Consider the following 9,470-nt stretch of genomic DNA (forward strand, 5'->3'; position numbering starts at 1 on the left):
ATACTGCACTATATACTAGACTATGATATATGATATATTCTGTACTATATACTATACTATACTATAATATACTATACTATACTGCACTATATACTAGACTATGATATATACTGTACTATATACTACACTATACTATACTATTCTATACTATATTATACTATATACTAGACTATGTTGTATACTGTACTATATACTATACTATATACTGTACTATACACTTGTCTTTACTATATACTATATACTATACTATATACTATATACTAGACTATTCTATACGATACTGTACTATATACTATACTATACTATACTATACTATACTATACTATACTATACTATACTATACTATATACTAGACTACACTATATACTATACTATGCTCTATACTATGTACCATACTATACTATACTATACTAAACTATATACTGTACTATATAGTATACTATGCTATATCATACTATACTATACTATACTATACTATATACTATACTATACTAGACTAAACTATATACTAGACTGTGCTATATACTATATATTGTACTATATACTATACTATACTATACTATATTATACTGTACTATACTATACCATACTATATAGTATAGTATACAATACTATACTGTATTATTACTATACTAGACTATACTATATTCTGTACTATATATTATGCTATACTATATTATACTATACTATGCTATATTATATTATGCTATGCTATACTATACTATATACTATACTATACTATACTAGACTACACTATATACTATATTATGCTATATACTATATAGTATACATTGTACTATACTATACTATACTGTACTGTACTGTACTGTACTCTACTGTACTATACTATACTATACTATATTATACTGTACTATACTATACTATACTATATAGTATAGTATACAATACTGTACTATACTATATACTAGACTATACTATATTCTGTACTATATATTATACTATACTATATTATACTATACTATGCTATACTATATTATGCTATACTATACTATACTAGACTATACTATACTATATACTATACTAAACTATACTGTACTATATACTAGACTATGCTATATAAAATATTATGTACTATATACTATACTATACTATACTGTACTATGCTATACTATACTATATACTAGACTATGCTATATAATATGTTATGTACTATATACTATACTATTCTGTACTGTACTGTACTCTACTGTACTATACTATATTATACTGTACTATACTATACTATACTATATAGTATAGTATACAATACTGTATTATACTATATACTAGACTATACTATATTCTGTACTATATATTATACTATTCTATATTATACTATACTATGCTATACTATATTATGCTATGCTATACTATACTAGACTATACTATACTATATACTATATACTATACTATACTATACTGCACTATATACTAGACTATGATATATAATATATTCTGTACTATATACTATACTATACTATACTATACTGCACTATATACTAGACTATGCTATATACTGGACTATATACTACACTATACTATACTATTCTATACTATATTATACTATATACTAGACTATGCTGTATACTTTACTATATATACTATACTTTATACTGTACTATATACTTGTCTTTACTATATACTATACTATACTATATACTAGACTAGACTATACTATACTATACTATACTATACTATACTATACTATACTATACGATATACTAGACTCAGTATATACTATACTATGCTCTATACTATGTACCATACTATACTATAGTATACTAAGCTATATACTAGACTATGCTATATAATGTACTATATACTACACTATACTATACTATACTATACTATACCATACTATACTCTACTATATACTAGACTATGCTATATACTGTATACTGTACTATATATTATACTATACTATATACTATAAACTATATTATACTATACACTATACTATACAATGCTATATACTAGACTATGTTATATACTATATTCTGTACTATATACTATACTATACTGTATTGTACTATACTATATACTATACTATACTATATACTAGACTACATTATATACTATACTATGCTATATACCATATACTATACATTGTCCTATACTATATTATACTGTACTGTACTCTACTGTACTATACTATACTATATTATACTGTACTATACTATACTAGACTAGACTATACTATATAGTATAGTATACAATACTATACTGTATTATACTATACTATACTAGACTATACTATATTCTGTACTATATATTATACTATACTATATTATACTATACTATGCTATACTATATTATGCTATACTATACTATACTATATACTATATACTATACAATACTGTACTATACTATATACTAGACTATACTATATTCTTTACTATATATTATACTATACTATGCTATAATATATTATGCTATACTATACTATACTATACTATACTATACTATATACTATACTATACTATACTGCACTATATACTAGACTATGCTATATAATATATTCTGTACTATATACTATACTATACTATACTGTACTATGCTATACTATACTATATACTAGACTATGCTATATAATATATTCTTTACTATATACTATACTATACTATACTGTACTATACTATACTATACTATACTATACTATACTATACTATACTATACTATATTATACTATACTGCACTATATACTAGACTATGCTATATCCTGTACTATATACTATACTATACTATACTATTCTATACTATATTATACTATATACTAGACTATGCTACATACTGTACTATATACTGTACTATATACTTGTCTTTACTATATACTATACTATATACTATATTCTAGACTATTCTATACTATACTGTACTATATACTATACTATACTATACTATACTATATACTAGACTACACTATACACTATACTATGCTCTATACTATGTACCATACTATACTATAATATACTAAACTATATACTGTACTATATAGTATACTATACTATATCATACTATACTATACTATACTCTACTATACCATACTATACTATACTATACTTTACTATATACTATACTATACTATATACTATACTATACTATAATATACTATATACTAGACTGTGCTATATACTATATATTGTACTATATACTATACTATACTATACTATATTATAATATTATTTCGTTTTATTTCCGCTAGATTTTTAAATTCGGAATGCTGCAATTGAGTGTTGACCTATTTGTCTTTTAAGTTTATGTTTCGCTTCTGTGCTATGATTGGTCTTTTTGGATATAATTGATTTCATATGTCATTGTCTGCTATTACGTCCCAGTGTTTAGTTATTGCATCTCGTAGATGAGATCCGTTAATATAGAGACTGTATGTTGTGTTGAAGACCAATGGGATCTCATTTGTGGGTGTCCAGCGAGATATGTCTCACACTTGCACAAAGTGTATCGTCACATGGCATCAGAAGCTACTGTATGTAGTTCCTGAAAATTGGATACTAGTCACTTTACATGTGGTATGTACACACATACTTTGCAGTCTGGCGCAATGCAGTCAGTTGTCGAAGCACTTGACTCGCCAGTTACACAAACAATCGACTATAGCATTCCAAAACCACCACCTGTGCATCTCCTAAAACTATTATGTGATTCTCACGAAAAACACATTTAAATTTAAAGGAGAATTCTACACACAAACATGCATGTGCATTGGCTCTTGGGCATCACCCGAAATAGCCGACATTCCATGAACTGGAAAGTCGCATTATTGAAATCTACACGGATAAAATATCACTCTGGACACATTTCAGGGGTGGCGTTTTCATGATATTTTGTGGCACCCAAGTTGAACTAAATAATCTGAGTGAAAAAATAAACCAAATACATCCAACTTTCAAATTTTCGTTGGAAAGCTCAGATACGGAAGTAACATATCACAATCCACAAATGTCAACGGCACCAATAACACAAAGTATTGGATATCAAAACTCATTCCAATATTTACACAGGTAATACTGCCGCCCGAACTCAGTCTTCAAAGGGTCCATTAAGGGTCAAACGATCAGATACATACGAACATGTAGTAACGAAAAAGAATTTCAAAAGAAAATTAAATTCTTCACCTGGAAACTGGCGAAAAGAGGCTATAATGAAACAGAAATAAATACTAGTAACCTGAGTCCACTATCATAATACTGGCATCTCTATTTGATGAACAATACAAGTAAACTCTGGGCAAACAAATACGGAAATACAACACTCCTCGATACTATACTACACTACACTACAATACACTACACTACACTATAATGTAGTATAGTATATACTATAGTATAGTATAGTATAGTATAGTATAGTATAGTATAGTATAGTATAGTATAGTATAGTATAGTATAGTATAGTAAAGTATAGTATAGCAATGTATAGTATAGTATAGTATAGTATAGTATAGTATAGTATAGTATAGTATAGTATAGTATAGTATAGTATAGTATAGTATAGTATATAATAGTATAGTATAGTATAGTATAGTATAGTATAGTATAGTATAGTATAGTATACTAGTAGTATAGTATAGTATAGTATAGTATAGTATAGTAAAGTATAGTATAGTATAGTATAGTATAGTATAGTATAGTATAGTATAGTATAGTATAGTATAGTATAGTATAGTATAGTATAGTATAGTAAAGTATAGTATAGTATAGTATAGTATAGTATAGTATAGTATAGTATAGTATAGTATAGTATAGTATAGTATAGTATAGTATAGTATAGTATAGTATAGTATAGGAGACCGATTTTTGAATTAGAAGACCGACACTTGAATTAGAAGACCAACACTTGAATTAAAAGACCGACACTTGAACTAGAAGACCAATTTTTGAATTAGAAAAATACGATCGGGTCGACAAAAACTCACTGACCTCCCCCCTTTGACCTCTGGCGCTGAGGGAGTCCTTGGGGGTTGTCGTCCTGACAGATCGGGAGGTTTTTTGTTTCTATTAAGGCAACTTTTAGGTTATTCGTAACCTTTGAGGTAATATTTCCCAGCTTTGAAAAGCTAACGTAAATTTAAGTTTTAAATGAGTTTCCCATGTCACATAAAAATGGGCCCGTAAAATTGGTACAGGGACATTATTAATATTGCATGTATAGTATAGTCACCGGTATGTCAGAGAACTTTAGGTGGTCATACCTAGGGTATAACAGAAACTGGAATCTGATGAGATGTGGTGATTTGTAGTGTCAATAACATGACGAGTAGAACAATTTAGATTAATTTCATTTATAAACTATCTATGAAAATTGCCATTACGAAACCTTCAAGTTTGCCCCAAACTGCAATATAAGTAAAGCATTGATTGTGAAACAGCCAAGCATTTACATAACATGTTCTGTAACTAGTGTGGTAGCTAGGTAATACATGTATATGTATATGTATAGTTATGTTTGAAGTTATAAGTAATATTAAAGAATTCATGTAAGAAACAGGGACAAGAACAAATATTGACATGTACCACATTTCAGACAAGGCTATATGCCATTGTAGAAAGGATGTTTTTCTTCAATCACAATTTAAAACACAATGACCACACAAAAACACAATAAAACACAATATCCACCTAAAGTTCTCTAACATACCGGTGACTTTATTATACATATATTAATGCCCCTATACTAATGTTACATGTCTATTTTATGTGATATAGGAAACTCATTTAAAACGTACATTTACGTTAGCTTTTCGAAGCTTGGAAATATTACCTCAAAGGTTATGAATAACCTAAACATTGCCTTAGTATCTCAAGCAAAAAACTCCATATCTGCCAGGGGGAAAACCCCAAGGACTTCCTCACCCCCAGAGGTCACTCATGCATTCAACCAACAATCAGATGCACCAACAACCTTTTTACTGTCATAATGGTATTAAACTTTTCTTAAATATGTTCACCCTATTCTAATTTGAGATGATATTGTCTTTTCAAGATGTGAAATGTTTGCCAAGATAGTCTAAAATTGCCTTAATCTCCAAATATCCCCTACCAATGATACTACCATTAGATGTGCTGACCTTTATTACATGTATATAATGATGCCATTTAACTTTTTAAGAACATATTTCAACCCTTAGTGTAAGTTATAGAGAATAGTTTCTAATACTTGCTGTCTTGTAAAGCATGGATTAAGTTATTGCTTGAAGGGTCTAAATAGTGTAAATATTGGCTATAAGAGTAAAATTCCTCCAGGGCTTCTAGAGGGAGACCCCCTCAGACCCCCCCCCCCCCGCATGAGGTGGACATATCCCAGTCTCAAGCTCTTCCGCTCTTACTGTCAAGATGCTATTAAAGTATATTTCAAAAGTATTTCAACCCTATGTAGTTGTTTTTTACATGTTGGTGTTGTCTTGTAAGGCTTGGAAATTATTGTCTGAAAGGGTCTGAATAGTCTCAAAATTGAGGGAAAAAACCTCCAGGGGTTCTAGGGGGAGACCCCCTTGGAACCTTCCTCCCCCCCATGAGGTGTACACATCCCAGTCTCAAGATCTCCCCCTACCTCTTACTGTCAAGATCCTATCAAACTACTAGTATATTTCAAGGACCCCCCATGACAGCTGTACATATTCCCTTCTCAAAGCTTTCCCCCTACCTTTCACTGTCAAGATGCTATTAAACTCCTTTTCAAATATATTTACCCTGGGTAGTCAATAATTATAATTATGATAGTGCTATATAAAAACCCGGGATCTTATAAAGTAGATGCAAGACAGTCAAGCAGTCCACACTGAGTCACGATAATACCTGTCACTCATGCGAATATCATATATGGGGGGGGGGGGGGTCATCATGTTTTAGAATTAAGTGATAGGGGGGTCAGCCTGTTTTGGGTTTTACAGATAGGGGGGGGTCAGTGACTTTTTGTCGGCCCGATTTAAGAATCCACCGCCCCCCCCCCCCCAGGCTGGAGAAACTGACCGGTCCCTATGAAAAGCTGAGAAGGGCTTGTTTCTAGGAATCCAATGAAAAGATGATTGAAAGGAGGAAAAGGAGAGGCAAAGAAACATGAATTCAAAGATGATTTTTTATTTATATACTTTTTTAAATCGACCGACCGACCAAAATTTTCCATGGAAAAAAACAAAAACATTTTTAAACATTAGGATCACCCCTACACACCAACCTTGGTGACACCAGGTCGAATAAATAATAGTGGGTGTCTTTGCGATTTCTTAGCTTTATAATGTTATTCATGTTTTTATCAGATAACATCTCTAGTTGATAAAGTTTTAAATCAAAACTATCGTCTTCTCTGTCTCTTTGTAGCTTACCAACTTTGAATTAATTAGTGCACAGCTAATATCCTTGATCAAACTGGTAGGCTATTTGGCAAATTACTAGTAACATATTTCCATAACCAGTGTAAATATCTACTAACTGACAAATGGTAATACACCAACCGTTAGTCGGATTGGTAGATGTCAGTTAGTGAACTATAAGACTTTTTAAGTTAACGTGAATGTTGGTGGCGCTATACTACTGAGAACGCATGAACGTACGTATAAAACATCTTGGTAATATAATTTTGTGTACAATGTATCTGGATGCGTAATTACCAAGTTGCGGCAAACATTAAACGCAAGACGCACATAAAGACCACCATGCAAATAAACAATAAACAGAGGATACATTGCATTTATTAATCAAACGTTAATACATGTCAACACAATATACTAGGAAATTCCCTTTCCCTGTCTATCTTTCTGTGTAAAGACTTTTTAAGTTTTACTGTTCGTCACCGTGGTCTCTGCATGGACGTACGAGTGGGGTGGGGTGCACGGGGGTGGGGTGGCACAAACAATAATTACGTAATCAAACGCTATATACATAATATATAACTGTCAGTCAGTCGACGTAGGAAGATTACGCAGTGGGGTTTGACCTTTACTTGCACACGACAGCGCATGACAGAACTGGTAACGCTCATGACTGTACCAGACACAGGAGTTGCTAATGATACTCGCAACGCATAGATCTGGTACTCGAGTAGTACATGTCTGTATCTCAAGCATCGTCCCGATCTGCATACCCCATTCCACGACCGCTGATACCGAGATAATGGGTCACCACGTCCCCGAGGGAACCATACTCATGGTAAATCTATGGTCAGCTTTACATGACCCCAAAAAGTGGCCAGACCCAGATAAGTTTGATCCGACTCGTTTCCTAGACGACGAGGGTAAACTCAAGATTCGTGACGACTGTATTCCGTTCAGCATAGGTACAGTAATACACGTATATATTTAACGTAATATTCGCTGATTGTTACCTTCCTAGATTAACAGAAAATTTATCACTTCTTCTTCAATGCTTTCCTCTGTTGTATTCATTTCATCATGTATTGCTAGTTAATCAGTCAGTCAGTCAGTCAGTCAGTCAGTCAGTCAGTCTGTCAGTCAGTCAGTCAGTCAGTCCACCACCACCATCATCACCATCACCACTACTACTACCAACACCATCACTATCACCACCACCACCACCCCTACCACAATCGTAACTATATTATCATCATTATCATCATCAAATTCAATACCTCTAAATCTGGAAACGTTTCCTATTTTTTTCAGGTCGTCGAGTGTGCCTTGGAGAACAGTTAGCAAAGAGCGAACTCTTCTTGTTAATCACACACGTCATTCACGAGTTTCGAATCACCATCCCCGACGATTGTACACCAACCATGAAACCAGTGGCGGGAATTACCACGTCACCACACCCATATAAAATATCTCTTCACAAGAGATGACTATAGATGTGTGCTGGGAACGTAACATTGCAGTTTCTGAACATAGAGTCTTTTCAAATAAACATATATATATAGACTGATGTGTTTTAGAACTTTCTGTACATTTACAAAACCGATCATCATGACTGTATTTTACACTGCCCATTTTGTTCGTGCAGAACTTTACTACTAATATTTTTGTCTGTAATTTTGACCAACACCAAGTTAGATTGTCATGTTCTAGAACGTAGAAGTAAAATGGAAACATTTTAACATTTTAACACTTAAGTCATGGTATTAATAATAATAATTATGATAATCTGTTTATAAAATAGTGCTATATGTAATTGGCCCATTCATCGATCTTGGGTTTTTGTTATATATATATATATATATATATATATATATATATATATATATATATATATATATATATATATATATATATATATATATATATATTTGTGAATGGCCTATAGCTAACTATATATTTTTTGACCATAGCTAACTGTATATATGTGTTGGCTATAGCTAAACTATATATTTATCGGATATACCTAACTATATATCTGGGGATATAGCCAATTATATATTTCTATTTGTATGGACTATAGCTAACTATATACATGTATGGGCTATATATTGGAAAAGTGTTGACTTTATTGAGATATGTACTAGTG

General features: G+C 31.4%; 1 pseudogene across 1 annotated transcript in view; it reads left to right on the forward strand.

The window, feature by feature from the left end:
* The window catches only part of LOC144444733 (cytochrome P450 2U1-like), a 32,229-nt pseudogene extending 23,191 nt beyond the window's left edge, over positions 1 to 9,038 (forward strand). Inside the window, exons 3-4 of the transcript XR_013481864.1 lie at positions 8,078 to 8,289; positions 8,636 to 9,038. The product of XR_013481864.1 is annotated as a cytochrome P450 2U1-like (transcript). The remainder of the gene's footprint in view (positions 1 to 8,077; positions 8,290 to 8,635) is intronic.
* Positions 9,039 to 9,470: the final 432 nt, after the last annotated feature.

The sequence above is a fragment of the Glandiceps talaboti genome, chromosome 13 (genome assembly GCF_964340395.1).
Source record: "Glandiceps talaboti chromosome 13, keGlaTala1.1, whole genome shotgun sequence".
NCBI lineage: Eukaryota > Metazoa > Hemichordata > Enteropneusta > Spengelidae > Glandiceps > Glandiceps talaboti.